The following is a 13094-nucleotide window of genomic DNA, read 5'->3' as shown; positions in this document are numbered from 1 at the left end:
GAAGAACTGTACAAAAAAGAGTTTCACGACCCAGATAATCACGATGGTGTGATCCCTCATGTACAGCCAGACATCCTGGAATGTGAGATCAAGTGGACCTTAGGAAACATAACTATGAACAAAGCTCATGGTGGTGATGGAATTCCAGTTGAGCTATTTCAAATCCTGAAAGATGATGCTGTGAAAGTGCTGCACTCAATATGTCAGCAAATTTGGAAAACTCAGCAGTGGCCACAAGACTGGAAATGGTCAGTTTTCATTCCAATCCCAAAGAAAGGAAATGCCAAAGAATGCTCAAACTACTGCACAATTGCACTAGTCTCACATGCTAGAAAGTAATGCTCAAAATTCTCCAAGCCAGGCTTCAGCAGTACTTGAACCATGAACTTCCAGATGTTCAAGCTGGTTTTAGAAAAAACAGAGGAAACAGAGATCAAATTGCCAACATCCTCTGGGTCATGGAAAAAGCAAGAGAGTTCCAGAAAACATCTATTTCTGCTTTACTGACTATCCTAAAGCCTTTTACTGTGTGGATTACAATAAACTGTGGAAAATTCTTCAAGAGATGGGAATGCCAGACCACTTGACCTGCCTCTTGAGAAACCTATATGCAGGTCAGGAAGCAGCAGTTAGAACTGGACATGGAACAACAGACTGGTTCCAAGTCAAGAAAGGCATATGTCAAAGCTGTATATTGTCACCCTGCTTATTTAACTTATATGCAGAGTACATCATGAGAAACACTGTGCTGGAGGAAGCCCAAGCTGGAATCAAGATTGCCAGGAGAAATATCAGTAACCTCAGATATGCAGATCACACCACCCTTACGGCAGAAAGCAAAGAACTAAAGAACCTTTTGATGAAAGTGAAAATGAAAGAGGAGAGTAAAAAATTGGGCTTAAAGCTCACATTAAGAAAACTAAGGTCATGGCACCCAGTCCCATCACTTCATGGCAAATAGATGGGGAAACAGTGGCTGACTTCATTTTTGGGGGGCTCCAAAATCACTTCAGATGGTGATTGCAGCCATGAAATTAAAAGATGCTTACTCCTTTAAAGGAAAGTTATGACCAACCTAGACAGCATATTAAAAAGCAGAGACATTACTTTGCCAACAAAGGTCCATCTAGTCAAAGCTATGGTTTATCTAGTAGTCATGTATGGATGTGAGAGTTGGACTATAAAGAAAGCTGAGCGCTGAAGAATTAATACTTTTGAACTGTGGTGTTGGATAAAACTCTTGAGAGTCCCTTGGACTGCGAGGAGATGCAACCAGTCCATCCTAAAGGAGATCAGTCCTGGATGTTCATTGCAAGGACTGATGTTGAAGCTGAAGCTCCAATACTTTGGCCACCTACTGCGAAGAGCTAACTCATTGAAAAGACCCTGAAGCTGAGTAAGATTGAGGGCAGGAGGAGAAGGGGATGACAGAGGATGAGATGGTTGTATGGCATCACCGACTCAACAGACATGGGTTTGGGTGGACTCCGGGAGTTGGTGATGGACAGGGAGGCCTGGCGTGCTGTGGTTCATGGGGTTGCAAAGTGTCATACACAACTGAGCAACTGAACTGAACTGAACACTTATAAATATACTCCAAAATATATGGGGGCTTCCCTGGTGTTTCAGGGGTACAGAATCCACCTGCCAATGCAGGAGATACAGGTTCAATCCTTGGATTGGGAAGATCCCCTGGAGAAGGGACTGGCAACCTACTGTAGTATTTTTGCCTGGGAATGGACAGAAGGAGCCTTGGAGGCTACAGTGCATAGGGTCACAAAAGAGTCAGACACAACTTAACAACTAAACAACAACAACAAAATGCCATATGTTAAAGTTTCTAAAATAATAAGTTTGAAGGAAATGCTTTGAAGAAGAAGTATTAATTACTTTTTCTCAATGAATATTATACCCAATATGCCCCAAATTTTCTAAAATCAATTAGGAAAGACCTAACTTAATGAGGCTTTACATTTACCTGCTAATATTGGTAGTATATTTTAAGACTTCAAATAATTAAGAAGTCTATGCTCACAATATCAAAAGAATAGTTTCTGAATTAAACCAGAAAGATCAACATCTCCCAGAGATAAAGAAAAGCTTAAGTACTTTCCTTTTTAAGACGTTTTTATAAAATTAAAGAAATTAAAAATGCTATCATTTGATTTAAAAACTGAAATATTTTACCTAGAACATAGATAACACTTTTAATTTTAAAATACAATGCAATATTATTGTGATCATCTTAAAATTAGTCTATGTATTCACAAACATTACTTAATGGTTCACTAGAGACAAAAAAAAAAAAATGGAGAAGGCAATGGCAACCCACTCCAGTACTCTTGCCTGGAGACTCCCATGGACGGAGGAGCCTGGTAGGCTGCAGTCCATGGGGTCTCAAAGAATCAGACACGACTGAGCGACTTCACTTTCACTTTTCACTTTCATGCATTGGAGAAGGAAATGGCAACCCACTCCAGCGTTCTTGCCTGGAGAATCCCAAGGACGGAGTAGGCTGCCGTCTACGGGGGCACACAGAGTCAGACATGACTGAAGCGACTTAGCAGAGATAAAAAGCATCACTATGAACAAAGCTAGTGGAGGTGATGGAATTCCAATTGAGCTATTTCAAATCCTGAAAGATGATGCTGTGAAAGTGCTGCACTCAATATGCCAGCAAATTTGGAAAACTCAGCAGTGGCCACAAGACTGGAAATGGTCAGTTTTCATTCCAATCCCAAAGAGGCAATGCCAAAGAATGCTCCAACTACCACACAATTGCACTCATCTCACAAGCTAGTAAATTAATGCTCAAAATCCTCCAAACCAGGCTTCAGCAATACATGAACCGTGAACTTCCAGATGTTCAAGCTGGTTTTAGGAAAGGCAGAGGAACCACAGATCAAAATGCCAACATTCTCTGGATCATGGAAAAAGGAAGAGAGTTCCAGAAAAACATCTATTCTGCTTTATTGACTATGCCAAAGCCTTTGACTGTGTGGATCACAATAAACTGTAGAAAATTCTTAAAGAGATGGGAATACCAGACCACCTGACCTGCCTATTGAGTAATCTATATGCAGGTCAGGAAGCAACAGTTAGAACTGGACATGGAACAACAGACTGGATCCAAATAGGAAAAGTGGTTTGTCAAGGCCGTATATTGTCACCCTGCTTATTTAACTTATATGCAGAGTACATCATGAGAAGTGCTGGGCTGGAAGAAGCACAAGCTGGAATCAAGATTGCTGGGAGAAATATAAATAACCTCAGATATGCAGATGACACCACCCTTATGGCAGAAAGTGAAGAGGAACTCAAAAGCCTCTTGATGAAAGTGAAAGAGGAGAGTGAAAAAGTTGGCTTAAAGCTCAACATTCAGAAAATGAAGATCATGGCATCCGGTCCCATTACTTCATGGGAAATAGATGGGGAAACAGTAGAAACAGTGTTAGACTTTATTTTTCTGGGCTCCAAAATCACTGCAGATGGTGATTGCAGCCATGAAATTAGAAGAAGCTTACTCTTTGGAAGGAAAGTCATGACAAACCTAGACAGCATATTAAAAATCAGAGACATTACTTTGCCAACAAAGGTCCATCTAGTCAAGGCTATGGTTTTTCCAGTGGTCATGTATGGATGTGAAAGTTGAACTGTGAAGAAGGCTGAGCACCGAAGAATTGATGCTTTTAAACTGTGGTGTTGGAGAAGACTGTTGAGAGTCCCTTGGACTGCAGGGAGATCCAACCAGTCCGTTCTGAAGGAGATCAGCCCTGGGATTTCTTTGGAAGGAATGATGCTAAAGCTGAAACTCCAATACTTTGGTCACTTCATGCGAGGAGTTGACTCATTGGAAGAAATACTCTCATGTTGGGAGGGATTGAGGGCAGGAGGAGAAGGGGACTACAGAGAATGAGATGGCTGGAAGGTATCACCGACTCAATGGACATGAGTTTGAGTGAACTCTGGGAGTTGGGATGGACTGGGAGGCCTGGCATGCTGCAATTCATGGGGTTGCAAAGCTTTGGACAGACTGAGTGACTGAACTGAACTGAGGGATAATATGGTTCAGATCAAAGTACGTAAGTTTAAAGTTATAGAATGAACATCTTTGGAATCACCTTTGACCTCTACATAACAGTACACTGGTGTGCACAACCTCATTTGGAGGACATGTCAAAAGACTGATTTATAAACATTTAACTGTAGAAAGTATAAATGTGAGGTCACACTGAAGGGCCCTGTGGCATGCATGCCCTGGTCAAAAGAGTGAAGTGGCTAATATTTTAAAGTTGCCATTACCTGGGCCCTGGTATACATGAGGAGTATTTTACTTCAGAAATACTCATGTCTTGGAGAATGAAGACAGACTTCCCTCTCTGCATTCCCTCTCCTCATCCACAAACCAAAATCGTTTCTGCCATTAATCATGACAACTCCTTTTGATGTAAATAGAAAGCATTGTACCACAAATATATATACTCGGCGTATGACACATTAAGGTGATGCCCAGTCAAAAGACAATGTAATGCCAGAGCTAGTGGAAATTAGACAGATATCTGGAAATGAAATAAGGAAGGAAAGGAGAGAAAGAAAATGAAGGAAGAGAAGAAAGAAGAAAGGAAGAAATAAAGGAAAGGAGGAGGGGGGAGGCAGGGAAGGAGGAGGGAAAAGAAGGAAGAAAACAATGTGATTTCTCAGGGAAGAAAGGACAGGAGACCTTGTCTCAGAGGCAGAAACAGAAACATGAAAAATCTCCAAGGACCTTTCCAACACAGACACTGAATCTCTGGCCTTAGCCTTTCCAAACAATGAAACGATAGGAGAATTCAGGGCCTGGGCACAGCTCCGGCATAACTGTGGACAGATTTTCCCCCATATGTTTACAGAATTCTGAAAGTACAGAAATAGCTGTTGAGCTCTAAGCAGTTTTTGTAAAATTACCCCAGCTCAGAGATGTTTTCATTCTACCCTGGGGACTCTTTGGTGAAATCTAAATAAGTGGAAAGATTCAGCTATTTTGGAGTTTTCCTTGTGCTAAATAATATTCTGTAGATTGGATTAAAAGGAGAAAAAAATGTAGATATTTTCACATTCACATCAATCAAAATGGCTGAATGTTTAAAAACAAACAAAAAAGTGCCCTCAGGCTGAAAGCAATTATGGAAATTCTTAGTCAAAAGGGATAATTTATTAGATCATTTGTAATGAACACAACACGCAAATGAAAACTGGTGTCTCTGACCTCAACTACTGCAACCACTACGATATTTTCTATTTATAAAAATGATCACAATAAGGTTTGTGGAGGCCCCATGAAGGAGTTAATTCAAGGGTCCACCTGACTGACCCACCTGATTCCAGAGACAGTGGCTGCCCAGTGTGACTACTGTGAGGGACTGTTCTTCTTTCATTCCATGGGTTGATTTTATTGACTTTTAGGAGATTACTTTTTAAATTAATTAATTTGAAAAAGCACAAATGAGACCACCCCCTTCACCTGCTGAGTTCCCTCTTCTTCAGAGAACAGCTCAAACATCACTTCTCTGAGAGGCCTTCACTGACCAAAATGCCCAATATCAAGCTGAATATTATATATTGTAATCTCAGTGTCTGTCTTACTCTTAGACTGGAATCCCCAGAAGTGCAGAAATAATGTTTATTATACTCACCATGAGGGCCTCATACATAACCTTTAGTGGGTACTCACAAACATTCATTGAATGAATGAAGAAAATAAAACTAGCCCTAATAGCTAGATAATATAATTGTGTTGGTAGAAAGATTCTGCCTGCAAACAACAGGATATTAAACTAAATTTAATAAAATGCCCAGAGCTGGATGTTTCCAGAGTGGGTTAATTGGGTAGCTTGACCATGTCAGGGCACTGAGTCTGCTTCACAATCAAGCTCTTGGTTTTTCCCTTCATCATCTTAAGAAGGATGCCACAATTACAAGCACTCATCCTCAAACAACTGAGTTTTAAAGCCAGTAAATGTAAAGAGAAGAGATCACTTCCCAAGCATATTTTGTCATATTTAATATGACACTTCAATCATATTAAAGAAAATTTTGGAAGCAACCTAAATGTCCACTGAGGGATGGACAAAATTTGGTACATATATACAATGGCGTGTTACTTGGCCATAAAGGAGGTTGAAATAATACCACTTGCAGTAACATGGATTGACCTGGAGATGTAATACTGAGTAAAGTAAGTCAGACAGAGAAAGACAAATATCATATAATATTGTTTATATGTGGAATCTAAAAAATGGTACAAATGAACTTATTTACAATACAGAAATAGTCATGGATATAGAAAACAAACATATCTACCAAGGGGGAAAAGGTGGAGGAGGGACAAATTGGGGTATTGGAATTGACATATACAACTACTATATTTAAAATAGGTAGCTAATAAGAACTTATTGTATAGCACAGGGAACTCTACTCAATACTCTGTAATGATCTACATGGGAAAAGAATTTTAAAAAGAGTAGATATATGTATATGTATAACTGATTCACTTTGCTGTGTACCTAAAACTAACACAACATATAAATCAATATAGTCCAATAAAAATTAATGTAAAAGAAGAAGAAGAAAACTGTTCCTCAGAGATCTTCTGAACAGACATCTTCCCTTCCTGATGGCCAGCATATGATCACAAGCTCTTAGCCTGCCTACCTGCAAAGAAGACTGGGAAAACAAGTATCTGGCATTGTCCACATCTATATAAGGGAAGAGCTCTGTGAGCAAGAAGAAAGAATGGACAAGAAGTAGACAGGCAGCAATCAAGTGTCTACCAGAGAGGCCTATGATTGTATTCTTTATTTATCATTATTTGTTTTAAGTATGTCATTAAGATGGGAGCCCTATGTGCATGAAGAGCACAGGAAGACTATGTCCTGCATGCAGCTTTCCCTGGTCCACAGATAGAGGTTAAGTATATGAATCCAGAAATGCTTCATGAATAATTACATCCAATGTCTGATAGGGAAAAAGGAAAAGAATAAACTTTCAACATGATGACCTTGACTATGATTTTGAACTCCTATTAGATCAGAGAAACACACAGAAATGTATATTGTTTCATTTTGCCATCTGTAGACTGATGTTTCTTTAACTGATGGCTGCTGGACTCTAATGATTATCATCACAGCAAAATGGTTTTGTTGGATCTGGGGAAGCAGTATGTCATGTTTTATTATTTTTTTTTATTCCCCAAAATGTAAAATTTGCTTTCAAGAACCTTCCAGATCAATCAAGACATTCCATGAGCATCTTAAGTAGAAATTGTTTGGAGAATCAGAAGAATCATAGACTGCTTCATGTTAGATATGACATCTGATGTCTCTTTGCACGTGTATTGAAACCCAAGATTATTGAGAAGTCAAAAGACATAGACTCAACTCATTTTGCAAATGTAATATAGGCTCTTAGTTAGGTTCAGACATCTTTTGCTTTTTATATCCTACTAGCTCAACTTCTAAACTTGGTTTAAAAACTTCTCAATTAGCTACAAAGTGCTGAAATATTCTGTTTCAGCTTTGTTGGCAGGAATTTGACATACCTGAGAATAGAAGCTAGCCTGTAGATCTGACTTGAAGATGAAGGATGAGTTCCATCTTCAACTCAGAAAGATAGGAACATGAGGGCCCCATTCAAGATTTTCTCAGACCCAGAAGATGAGTGACTCCACTGTTCCTTGGAAGCATTATTCGTATCTGGCAAACTCATTCACTGGTTGAAGCTCAAGCTAGTATTTTCAGAGTGCTGCAGTCATGAGCTCTTCTCAGCATGGGATTACTTAACACACCATGCTACTTGGGATCACCTGAAATTTTGAGCTAATCTCTAGAAAATTTGCCTGGTGGTTTGGTATTATAGGAAATTCAACTGTATTGTTTAGGTTTTTTTTCCCTAGCCTCATCATTACCTACTATATTTCATCTTCTCTTAAATTCATTTGTTAGTTTCAGAAATTTAAATCTACACTTTTCAAACAACACCTTTCCCTTTTGCTTCCATCCTGCAAAGCTCCATATAGCTGGCCCCTCCCACATTTGCAGTGATTTGCATGTTGTTCTGTGACTGTGATATGATAAGTCTCTTAGAACACTCACACAGATACCAATGGAGGATGGCTTGTTCATGTATGTAAATGTTACAGATGACAGCATTCCTTTTGGCAGTTTGGAAAAAGTTTCATTTTGAAGGCTTGGCATTTCCCGAAATCACTGAAAATATTTAATATAATTAAAGAGGTTTGACCCTTGGGTTGGAAAGATCCCCTGGAGAAGGGAAAGGCTACCCATTCCAGTATTCTGGCCTGGAGAATTCCATGGACTGCATAGTCCATGGGGTCGCAAAGAGTCAGATATGACTGAGCGACTTCTACTTTCACTTTTCAAAGCATATTTAGGACATGTTGAAAGGGAAAAACCAGGAAAAGGTATGCAGTATGTTCCCTCATGTTGTCCAAATACCATCTGCAACAAAATTAACTGAGGGACTGTTTATGAAATTGCAAATTCTTAAATGTACTAAATCAGACTCAGTGTGGTGAGGTTTCAAAATATGTCCTTTTTGTCTCATTCTCAAGGTGATTCTCGGAGAAGGCGATGGCACCCCACTCCAGTACTCTTGCCTGGAAAATCCCATGGACGGAGGAGCCTGGTAGGCTGCAGTCCATGGGGTCGTGAAGAGTTGGACACGACTGAGCGACTTCACTTTCACTTTTCACTTTCATGCATTGGAGAAGGAAATGGCAACCCACTCCAGTGTTCTTGCCTGGAGAATCCCAGGGCCAGGGGAGCCTGGTGGGCTGCCGTCTATGGGGTTGCACAGAGTCGGACACGACTGAAGCGACTTAGCAGCAGCAGCAGCAGCAAGGTGATTCTCACACATCCTTTGAGAACTGCTAGCATAAGACACTTCCAACTTTTCAATTTTTCAGTCAACCTGAAACAGAAGCAAAAGAAAGATGTTAGTTTCTAGATGGGTTTCCCTAGTGGCTCAGTGATAAAGAATCCACCTGCAATGACTTGGCTTTGATCCCTGAGACAGGAAGATCCCCTGGAGAAGGAAATGGTAACCTACTCCAATATTTTTGCCTGGAAAATTCCATGAACAGAAGAACTTGGTGGGCTACAGTCCATGGGGCTGCAAAAACGTCACACACAACTTGATGTCTAAACAACAAGTTTGTAGATACCGTGCTGGTCATGGCTATCATTTAAAGCATCCTTGGATAATGGATTTTTTTTGACAGACTGGGGAAGCCAATAACACATCTCTTCTCAAATTAACATTTTCCAAAGCATAAAAAAACCCACATTTGGTCATAAATAAAATAATTATGTTAATGTATAACTTTTTCTATGGACCCCTTTGGGGACTGTGAACCCCAGGTTAATAGTCCTTGAGTGAAGAGACAAAGTAACCCAATCAGAAACGGCTAAATGGAAATGACAGATCAGATTTGGTTAGATGCTATCTGAGGCTTGCAGTCTAATTTAGGATTAGTTTCAGCAGAATGATCTAAAATTACTTCAGAGAGAAGAGGCTCTGAAAATGATAATGAAAGTGTTCAGAGACGGAACCTGCAGCAAAAGGATAAAATACATACCCTTTCTTTTCTGTCTCCTATTTCTCCCTTTACACTGGATACTCCCTCTCAGTCTGTACCAACAAAAAATACTCTTTCACTTAAAAGTCAGTTTTTTAATTTATTTTTAATTGGAGGGTAATTGCTTTACAATGTTTTGTTGGTCTGCTGTACAACAACCTGCTGCTGCTGCTAAGTCGCTTCAGTCGTGTCCGACTCTGTGTGACCCCATAGACGGCAGCCCACCAGGCTTCCCCGTCCCTGGGATTCTCCAGGCAAGAACACTGGAGTGGGTTGCCATTTCCTTCTCCAATGCATGAAAGTGAAATGTGAAAGTGAAGTCGCTCAGTTGTGACTCTTAGCAACCCCATAGGAGAGACGCTGGAAAGGGAGGTGATATATGTATATTTATAGCTGGTACAACAACCTGAACCAGCTATAAATATACATATATCCCCTCCCTTGAAAGCGTGTCTCCTACCTCCCACATCCCAGCCTTCAAGGTCATCACAGAACACTATGGTCCTACATTTCCCTTTGTCTATCAAGCTACTTCTCTCCTTTTTTCCCTTAGTGAATTATCTAGAAAAAGTCACCTGTACTTCACTCTCCTCTCGTCTATGATCTACCTCTTATCCCCCTTTAGTATGTTGTTGTTTCAGCTGAGTCACCAACATCTGACACTACTGACCACACCCTCTGTTTATAGTCTACTAATTTAAATTCCCAATTCTTTCCACTGCAGATGTTCCTTTTCAATATCTTCTCCGCGGGCTCCTATTTCTCCATCATTCCTAAAATGCATCTCATGACCAGTCTGCCCTCAATCCTCTTTCCTTCAAACTTTGTCACCACCACCATACACTGCCTTGCTTAGGTCTCCAGCTCTATTACTGCTTTATTGTCAAGGTTACCTAACTTGCCTCCCTAGCTTCTTCTCTAATCTCAAGGTGGAGGTATTCCTCTTCCTTGGGAGTTGACCCTTCCCTCGTTTCATACCATTGTTTGCCCATCTTTTCCTCCTAAATGTCCTCTTGGAAGTCTTTCCTGTTTAAGTGAAGTATCTTTCTGTGTGTCCCCAGAGTTCCCTTAAACTTAAGTGAAGCTCTCAAAATTGCCCCATCAATGATCTCCCTTTCTAGCTTATGAGCTTCTGGAGATCAGGATACTTAGCCTGGGCCTTTCCTGTCCATCCTCCCATCAGACATATAGAGGGGCTCAAATATTCTTCATCAAATTAGGAAAACAGCCTTAAGAAAAGCCAAAGGACCGATTAAAAAAAAAATGAAAGCATTAATCAATCTATCAATCTAGGATAACCATGAACTACTATCATTCATTCTCTGCCTTTTTAAAGAATAGATTCTGTGAGAATGTTTATACTATAATATAGAACAGAGAGAAGGAGAGGAAAAGAAATGGTAGAGAGAAGGAGATGGTCAGTTAATCAAGTCTTCCATTTAGACTCTGTGAAATAAAAAATTCCTGAATCCCCTGCCAGCTGCTAACTGCCATTCTATAATAGATTCATCTCATTTATTCACCTTTTAATTCATTCAACACATAATTTTGAGTGCTGACCACATGTCAGTATGCAAGGCATTGGGAATTCAGTGGTGAACAAATATTCAGAGTTCTATCCTCAGGAAAATAAGACTGTAATGAGAGAGGTAGACAATAAATAAATATATGCTTATACGCTGTGATAAATGCATGAAGAAAATTTTTCTTGAAAGATCAGTGGGACAAATGACAAATACACATTCTATTTCTCAAGGTCTCTGGGTCCTGAAGATTTAACCTTCCCTTGTCTGAGTCTTGACTTCCCTGGTGGCTCAGATGGTAAAGCGTTTGTCTACAATGTGGGAGACCCAAGCTCGAGCCCTGGGTTGGGAAGATCCCCTGAAGAAGGAAATGGCAATCCAATTGCCTGGAAAATCCCACGGACAGAGGAGCCCGCTGGCTACAGTCTATGGGGTCACAAAGAGTCGGACACAACTGAGCGACTTCAGTTTCCTTTCCTTGTCTGAGTCTTAAAGATTTCATTTGTCCTCTTTACTAAAAGCTTTTCATGGCTCAACTTTATTTCCCTTTACTCATCACTCTGAAAATATTATCACCTCTTCAGGCCAGGTTTTCTCATTGGCTAAGCCTACGTACCTTTAGATCCATGGCAAGCTCTTTCTCTTTGAGGTGGGTGTGACAGCATGGGAGAAAGATTTGTGTTCCTCTAGTCATTCTCTGGAACAAACAAACATTCAAGGACATTGCTCTTGTTCTTTTTTCTCCCTTCCTTCTGTGCATCCTACTTTTACCCCAACCTCCTGGAGTTAACATATATCACATCAAGGTAAGGAAAGAGAGAAAGAAGCAGAAATAACAAGAAAGAAAGGAATAAAAATTAAAATAGCAGAAAAGTAAGTAGAAATGATGATTTTTCCTTGGTCTTCTCATGGAAAAGAATAAATTGAATAATTGCCATTAAGATGGATGGTATCACTGGCCCACCTCACCCCTACCTACTACTCGACAGAATAAATGTTTGTTGAACACCTGCTGTGAACCAGGCATTGTGCACAAGTCTTAATGCAATAAGCCCTAAAAATTCTGAAATTGTTAGATTCTGTGAGATTGAGATGAGGTTATTGGCATATGCTGCTACTGCTAAGTCACCTTCAATCATGTCCGACTCTGTGCGACCCCATAGATGGCAGCCCACCAGGCTCCCCCGTCCCTGGGATTCTCCAGGCAAGAACACTGGAGTGGGTTGGCACTTCCTTCTCCAATGCATGAAAGTGAAAAGTGAAAGTGAAGTCATTCAGTTGTGTCCGACCCTCAGCGACCCCATGGACTGCAGCCTGCCAGGCTCCTCCGTCCATGGGAGTTTCCAGGAAAGAGTACTGGAATGGGGTGCCAGGGCCTTCTCCATATTGGCGTATAAGCCCCATAATTTCTACCATGGATCTAGGCCAGTGGCTCCCAACCTCAGCAGTGTATTAACTCACCAGAAGAGATTTTTTTAAACAGAAATGCCCAGGTCCCACCTTCAGTGATGCTGATTTATTGATCTTGGATGGGCCCAAAGCAATAGTGATTTTTCAAAAGTTGATTTTAATGTGTAGCCAGGACTGAGAGCCATTGGCCTAGGCAGTAGGTCAGACCATTCTGAAAGGTAACCAGACCAATCTTCCAAAGCACAAGGCAGGACTTCTTTTCTTATACTCAACTCACATTCCAGAGAACACTCTTTGATACTCTGGAGGAACTGCTCTCCCTCCCAGGTTCTCTCCTCAAGAACCAATCTCATGTTCCAGCATCTCCATACATTTAAGTGCTACCGCAGAGTCTATGCATGGACAATGTTCTCTGTTCAGTAGCGGAGCTCTCCATTGGCTGCATCCACAATCAATATCCCTCTCTCCAAGTCCCTCCCTTCACAAATGGTGTATATCTAGGACAGGTTGAAACCTTGGTTTCTGTT

Source organism: Bos indicus, chromosome 13 (assembly GCF_029378745.1).
Source record: "Bos indicus isolate NIAB-ARS_2022 breed Sahiwal x Tharparkar chromosome 13, NIAB-ARS_B.indTharparkar_mat_pri_1.0, whole genome shotgun sequence".
In the NCBI taxonomy this organism is placed as follows: Eukaryota; Metazoa; Chordata; class Mammalia; order Artiodactyla; family Bovidae; genus Bos; species Bos indicus.
This window is presented reverse-complemented; position numbering follows the sequence as displayed.